The sequence below is a fragment of the Catharus ustulatus genome, chromosome 1, assembly GCF_009819885.2.
Source record: "Catharus ustulatus isolate bCatUst1 chromosome 1, bCatUst1.pri.v2, whole genome shotgun sequence".
Taxonomy (NCBI): domain Eukaryota; kingdom Metazoa; phylum Chordata; class Aves; order Passeriformes; family Turdidae; genus Catharus; species Catharus ustulatus.
The window spans coordinates 16,644,750-16,652,838 of NC_046221.1; positions in this window are offsets into that span (position 1 = coordinate 16,644,750).

Consider the following 8,089-nt stretch of genomic DNA (forward strand, 5'->3'; position numbering starts at 1 on the left):
TTTCTCAGTCACTGACTGACAGTAGTGAGGCAGAGATGTGGCTGTTTCACAGCCCCACACATCACCCAGAGTTATTTCTTGCAGGTTTGCTTTGAAAGGTGAAATTAGGAATGACTGCTCATATTCATACTTTGAAAAATTTACTTCTATGTTCCATTAAGAAGAGAAAAAGACAGAAAAAGTTAAAAGGCCACCTAGCAAAAATAAGAACAGAATCTAGCTTTCTAGGAGTAAATTCTATTTTACCATTAATGAAAACTCAATATTGACACAAGAATTTCTTTCCTTTCAATTCTTTCAGAATTGTCTATGATCCTGTGATTGTATGATTTCTTATTTTAATGTAACAGCTAAACTAAAGCTGCAAAGCCCAACAAAATACTTATATCACAAAGGCCCTTTTTAGCATTTTTTCTAAGTTAGGTGTTATATAGCAAATAATAGAAAATTAAAGACCTTCCAATCACAACATAAGACATATTTTTGGCATCTCTAGAATTGTGTCATCCTTACCTTTTATCATCCCAATGAGATGGAGTAATAACCTGAATCTGTGGAAGCCCTTTATATAGGATTCTGTGTTGTTTCTTTTTCAAATGGTCATGTTAAATTGTTAACGCCTCTCCAAAGAAAAATGAAAATGAGTCATGTGCTTTGCCAGCAAACCAGACGAAATTGCAAAACTAATTCCCTGAAGTAGTAAATTCTTGATGTCATAATTTTTCGCACCAAAAAAGTAATAAAACCTCTATCTTATCTGACTATTTACAGTTAGCAAAACAGATTATTTGAGAAATCTTGTCATGAAATAGCCCATAAAATCTTTATGATCCTTAGAATATGATTTGAATTACTGTCTTTAAAATAACAACTCAATTTTGTTTGCTCTTAATATAAATAAATATGAACTATCTATTTGTTGGAGGCATCATTTGTGAAAATTAAGAAAAAAAACTCTCTATAAACTTAAAACCCAAGTATCATGATTGATTCCACAGCTGCTTTCTTTTACCAAGCATGACCATTTAAATGTACAAGCACAAAAACCTTCTCAAAAGACAAAAAATATTTTTGAGTCTACCACAATATTAAAGGCAAGATTGAGCTTTCTTTCTAAAAACTGCCATCTGCTTAATAGCCAAACAAAAGTGAAATATCCAGAAGTAAACTCTGAAGGGATTAAGCCCAGTAGTCACTGCTAGATGCCTTTTTCACTCTCCCTCATCTCATTTCACCCCAACCAGCCAAACTAATTTTTCTCCTCTTCTGAATTTGTAATGGAAACAGGGTTACATTTATAGATGGTTAATGGTTTCCCGGGAGAGTGGCTTAGCAGCAATATCTGCCAGCTGCCTCAGGACACACGGATTCTTCCATTAGGGTCCATGGATCTATCTATGGGTGTTAAGTCTGCCTAGACAATCTCTTCACACTAAGACCAAGGGAAAGCCTTACTTTCTCCAGCTTCTCTCATCTTCAAGTTTTGGGACTCCTGAGGGCCATTCTCAGCAGTAAGACTGAGGAAAACAAGGCTTTCAGTAATTCTGCCTTCTTTGTGTCTTCCATTTCCAGAACACCATTCTGATTCAGCAGCGTCCCAACATGCTCCCCAGTCTCCCTTTTAATGCTGCTCTACTTGTAGAAGCCCTTCTCTTCTAAAGCCCAAAGCCCTTTCCTAGGTCTTCCAAGAGGCCAAAGTTAGCTCTCCAAAAGTTTAGGGATCTAGTCCTGCTTAATGCTTTGCTCGCTCCATGCAGGATCCTGAGTTCCACCATCTCACGGTTACTACAGCCAAGGCTGCCCCCAAACTTCATGTCTTCAATCAGACCTTCATGGTTTCTTAGTACAAGGCCCAGCAACGTGTCCCAGTTGTGTCCCCTCCCTGCCTCTTGCCCACCCCTAAAAAACCCTGAAGAGGAGAGTGAAAAACACAAGGAACTGACTCTGCAAGCACTGCTCAGAAATGACCATCCCCAGATGGTCACAGGTCTAATACAGCCTGACATGTCCCAGTCCTGCACAGAGATCTGACACAGAGAATTAGGATTTCTGGACAGAAGCAAGACGGGTAAGTAAAAGACTTTGTTCAGATTTGAGATAAATAATAAAGGAGAAGACCTTGGTGCCTCCCTGTTTGTATGTGTATCTCGGCAGTCACCCTGAGGAGCGTGGGCAAAGGGGTCTCAAGCAAGAGATGCAGCAGTTCTGCAAGTCTGACTTTTGGCACTGCTTGTAAACACGAATCTTCTTATGGCTCAGACCTCATCTGATACCGGTATTTTTCTATATAGTACACCACATAAAAGAAAAGAGCCCATGGCTTCCCACAGTGACAAAAGTCCATTGGCTGTTTTCCTTCCCAGTCTCTGGGAGCTGCTTCTAGAGCACGGCACAGTTATGGATGTGACAGAAATTGGACTGAGGACAAGAACTGTCTCTGTTGTGTTCCAAATCCACTTAGAAACCACATTACGATGCCTTGATGATCAGGGTGTGCCTCATGGAAAAACAGTTTTTCCTTGGAATTAAAATACAAACATTCATAACATTCAATGCTTATACAGTTAAAGCAAAAAATATACTCATAACTGCCTGTGACCTTAATTACAGTAATTTCACGATTACAAGCCACACCATTTTCACTAAAATTTTGCTCCCATCCCGGAAATGCGGCTTACACTCAGGAGCGGCTAATATGTGAAAAATTTTCTAAAATTTCCAAACCCAGAAGTGCAGCCAAGGTGCCGAGCCGAGTACCTGCCAGCAAAACCCAACATCGCGTGATTTTTACAAATTGGTTACTCTGTTGCGCAGCGGTGGGTTCCGTGCCGGCAGCGCGGGGGGAGGAGGGAGGTGGGGGCTCCGTGCTGCCATCCCCGCGGCTCAGGGGAGAAGCAGGGGGCTCCTGCCCCCGCCTGCCGCAGCCACTACAGGAGCAGGCAGGCTTCGCTCCCACCTACCGCTGCGGGAGCAGGGGGGCTCCTTCCCCTCCTGCCGCCACCGGCACCGGAGCAGGGGGGGCTCCTTCCCCTCCTGCCACCGCCACCGTGGGTGCCGGCGGGCTCCTTCCCCTGCTGCCGCCACTGACGCGGGTGCCAGCGGGCTCTGTCCCCTCCTGCCGCCACCACTGCGGGGCAGCGCCGGGCCGGGCCGGGGCGAGAGAGCCCGGTGGCAGCGGCGGCCAGCCCTGAGTGGCCCCGCCGAGCGGCAGCAGTGAGCTGGGCCACCCGGCCCCGTCGGCAGCCCCGAGCGGGCCAAGCCCACACGGCCCGAGCTGAGCCAGTAAACCCCGAGATCTCGTGATTCTGTTACTATTTGGCAACTTTGTTGCACGTGGGTCCTCGCTGCGAACGATAGAGCGACTTATAATCAGGTGCGGCTTGTGTATGGACAAAGAATGAAATGTTGCCGACACCTGGAGATGCGGCTTATAGTCAGTGCAGCTTGTAATCGTGAAATTACTGCACACAGGCTTTATCAGGAATTCATATACAGCTCCATAAAACATATTGGCTTATGTTTTGTATTAAAATACTGAGCAACATTCAAACCATTAATGATTGATGATGAAAGGCATAGAAACAGTACAGAGTCAATGGCACTTCTGTACACCCTATTTCACCCTATTAACCTACATGGGTCCTAATCTAATTTTTGTCACCCCCATACTTTTCTGCGTGATCTAAAAAACAGCAAGAAAAACTCAAAGGAGAATCAAAAACACCCCTTAGAACCTGCTGTAAACACATTCTCCACAGAATTGGCCTGCCTGCCTGTGGAGGTTCTGTTCCACATCAATTAACAGTCCTCCCTATTCAGGTAGAACGAGTTTATTTGGCTTTTTTTTAACTCAGCCCATTCACAATCATGCATGAGACAGCAAAGGGATTTGAAACAGTTCCTGGCAATTTGCCTCTCCCTAAAATCTTGATTTTATCATCCTGTAACCTTAGAATGACCCAGAGGAGTCAGAACACACAAATTTTTAATTTACTAGTAGAATACTCCTTTACAAGACATTATTCTTCTAAACAGACTTTATGGAGGTGGCAGACAGGCATGTGAACTGTGAGGGAGGGAGTCTGCTGCAGATTCAAATGAATCTGCACACATAAATTGAAGCCTCTTTAACTAGATCTGCTCACCCACTCTAGACGGTGAATGTGTAGGGATCTACTTACATGGGAGATGAGTGTCTAAGTGCCTTTAACAGTTAATGGAGATATGGTCAGCACAGGAGCACTGTGGTAGTGCGTTCCCCTCTCTGTCCCAGGCCACACTGAGATCTGAGAAATGCTCATCAGGTCTCAGCCTTGATGAACAGCTACTGGGCTCAGCTCCTCTTGAGCTTCTCAGAAACACTGCCTGCTCCCAGGAGCTGCTGCTCTCTAATTAGCTCCAGGTTTTTTCATGAACAGCCTGGGAAATTATTTTCCTAGCCTGAATGGCTTAATATCCGTGTTCTTACATTTCCAAAGAAAGTGTGCCAACCTGAAGTGTGGCCAGGCTGCAACACTGTTCTGACTAAAGCCACTCTCTTGCAGTACTAGGTACAGTGGTCCAAAATGAGTTCTTGGAGTTATTTGGGCTGCAATGAGCTGCGACCACTGACCAGTGACTGAGTGGGGCCTCTCAGAGCCTGCAGACTCTGAGGTTTGCTGTGCTTGGAGGATCACTGAACAACAAGGAATCCTAAACCAAAACCCTCACTCCTCGGGGCTCAACCCTTCACCCATGGAGAAGATGCAAAAGTATCCAAACTGAGTATTTGACTGTCTTCAAGGGGAATTTTCCACAGGTACCTTGCAGTGACCTTTATGTCTGTGTGCAGACACACGTACACACGATACAGCAAATCTGGGAGAGAAGCTGCTCTCTTAGATGATTAAGTACCTTAGATATCTAAGTAAATTAGGCCTGTAAGCAAGTTTAAGTTATAAACTAAGTTAATGCCGTTAAGTGTTATTCCGTTGCTAAATTGTTACAGTTAAGTTATAAATTACAGTAATTTCACGATTATAAACCACACCGGATTATAAACCGCACTTTTGTTCGCAGCGAGGACCCACGTGCAACCAAGTAACGAATTAGTAAAAATTGTGCGATCGCGGGGTTTACTTGCAGGCGCTCAATTCGCAAACATTTTTCGTGGATCGGGGTAGCCTTTAAGAGCAGCCTAAAAACTAAAAAAAACACAGAGAAAATCACTCACTTTTAGTAAACCTGCCGGCTTTGCTCTCGCCCAGGTGAGAGGAGGGCACAGTCCAGGGGGGGTGAGGGCAGCAGGGCCGGGCGTGCTGGGGGCCTACTGCTCCGGGCTGCCAGAGGTGGCAGCGGCTGCAGGTGGGAAAGTTTCCTGGTGAGTGGTGGAGCCTCCCCGAGCACCGCACCGGCCCACCCCGGTGCTGGGGTGGCCCTGGTGCCGGGCAGGCCCCGCTGCTCGCCAGCCAGTCTGGTGCCCTGCCCCGGGCACTGTGCAGCAGCGGGCGGGAGCTCGGATCCTGGGTCTGCCAGTGTCCATGGCCACATCGTGTGCGTGGGGTGAGCACGGCGCCGCGCCAGGGGCTGCGAGCCCAGCAGAGCCGCAGCGAGCAGGGCTGTGGGGCCTTGGCATGCCTGCAACGCTGCATGGCCCCGGGCGCAGGCCGGGTGGGGACACGGCAGGTGGTGCGAGCGATGGTGGGGTCAGCGGGGCTCCACAGCTGCCCAGGTTCTGCTGATCTCATGCCTCACACTTCTGGGTTGGCAAAATTCATAACTTTGTCTATATATTGACTGCTCCCGAGCGTAAGCCGCACATCCGGGTTCGGACCAAAATTTTAGTCAAAAGGGTGCGGCTTATATTCATGAAATTACTGTAAGTTGAAGATATAGTTTAAGTACTCCTAAATTCGAGTGCTATTAAGATTTTAGGTCTTATTCCTTTCTATCCTTGCCCTTTCTGTCTTTCTCCCACTCAACTAAACACTCACACATGCAAATATACATAGATAGTTTTCAGGTCATTTCTGTTTTGATTCACTGGATTTTGTTCCCTTTTTTCCTTGCTGTGTTTTAACTGTCCTGTAAGTCCTTGAGAGAACCTTGACAACAAACTTCATTCTGCTGTCACCTGATATTAAATTTGGTTTTTATTCATACCCTTGCCAGTGATTTTTTAAGTGATCTTAAACATTCATATCAAGCACTGAAGAACGCTGGCTTTTGGACCAATGCCACTGCAGTACTGCAGGGACCTCCTGTGGTCAGTGGGAACAAAGAACTGAACACAGCCCTGGAGATGGGGCACGATGGACAGAGCTTCCTGCTGCACCTGGCCCTGTCCAGCTGCACAGCACAGGGGTGACAGCCCTGGGAAGTGCTCACAGGCAAGAGGCAGCATCGCTGAGAAATGCCTGAAGGACTGCGAGCACCCTGCTGAAAAGAACTGAGAAGCTTGATGCAAGCAAAACCCACTTCCTTGTCCCACCCTTCCACAGAAATGCCCCAAATACAAAGAGAGAGCTCACAGATCATTGTACTGGCAAAAGAGAAATGAAACTCCCACTGCTTTCAGCTTTGCTTCATGTCATGTGAACACTGCAAAAACTGTAGGGGAAAGTAAAATTTTCAAGAGACAAATATAGGTGATTGCTACAGTTAGTGTCAGTAGTCAAAATTTTCATGTTTCTTCTGTGTTCCATAAAAGCAATTTTATTAGTTTTACTTTCATGCTTGGAGCTTGTGGTGTTCTGTGTGAAATGGAGTTAGTTTCTTCACAATAGCTGGTATAGGGCTGTGTTTTGGATTTGGGCTGGAAACTGTTAATGAGTGAGGGATGTTTTAGCTATGGCTGAGCAGTGCTTACACAGTGTCAAGGCCTTTTCTGCTCCTTACCCCACCAGGGAGGAGGCTGGGGTGCACAAGGAGCTGGGAGGGGATACAGCCAGAACAACCAACCATAGCCAGCCCATGGGATATCCCAGATTATCATGGTCTCATGCTCAGTATGCAAAGCTGGGGGAAGAAGAAGCCAAGGAGGAAAGGGTGATGGTGTTTGTCACAGAGCCCTGCTGTCCTGGAGATGGCTAAACACCTGCCTGCCACGGGAAGTAGTGAATTACAGTAATTTCACGACTATAAGGCACAACAGATTATAAGGCGCACCTCCGGGAGTCAGCAAATTTCACAACTTTGTACATTATATAAGGTGCACTGGACTATAAGGCGCACTTTTTTTGCAGCGAAAATCCGTGCCGCATGCAACAAAGTAACAAATTAGTAATGGAATCCCATGATCGTGGAGTTTACTGGCACATGCTCAATTTGCAAACATTTTTCACAGATTGGTGTAGCCTTTAAATGCAACCCCAAGCGCCATCCCCGTGCGCGGTGCCTGGCACTCCCGCCCACCCCTCGCTGGCGAGGTGGGGCTCGGGGAGGCCGCGGCTCGCAGCTGCCACAGTTCGGGGCAGCTCGGGGTGGTCACGGTTCACACCTTGGGGTTGCTGCGGTTCAGGGCAGCTCAGGGCCACCATGGCTCATGGCGGTTTGGGGCTGCCCGTGGCTCAGGGCGGCAGGCGGCTGCCCACTCCCTACCTCCCTGGGCGGCTCCTGCTGGCCGGGGGCTGCCTGGTCCCACCCACCCCGCGTGGCTCAGCTCACGGCTCACACTTTCGGGTTGGCAAACTTCACAACTTTGTCCATATATAAGGCGCACCAGACTATAAGGTGCACTTCCCCCTTCGGACCAAAATTTTAGTCAAAAGGGTGTGCCTTATACTCGTGAAATTACTGTAATTCCTTATTTTGCTTTCCTTATGCATGCAGCTTTTGCCTTTACCTGTTAAACTGTCTTTATCTCAGCCCACAAGTTTTCTGACTTTTACCCTTCCAATTCTTTCCCTCATTCCCTGGTGAGTGAGTGAGTGGCTGCGTGTGGCTTAGTTGCCAGCTGGGATTAAACCACGACAGATGATCTGCACCTGACCTTTCTCTTTATTTGACAAATGTAGTAATGGAATTTAAGTTCAGAAAAATGCCAGGTTTATTCAGCTTTTGTATTTTTGCCCCTGTGTCCTCTGAGCAGTCCAGACCTGGCAATGAAAGA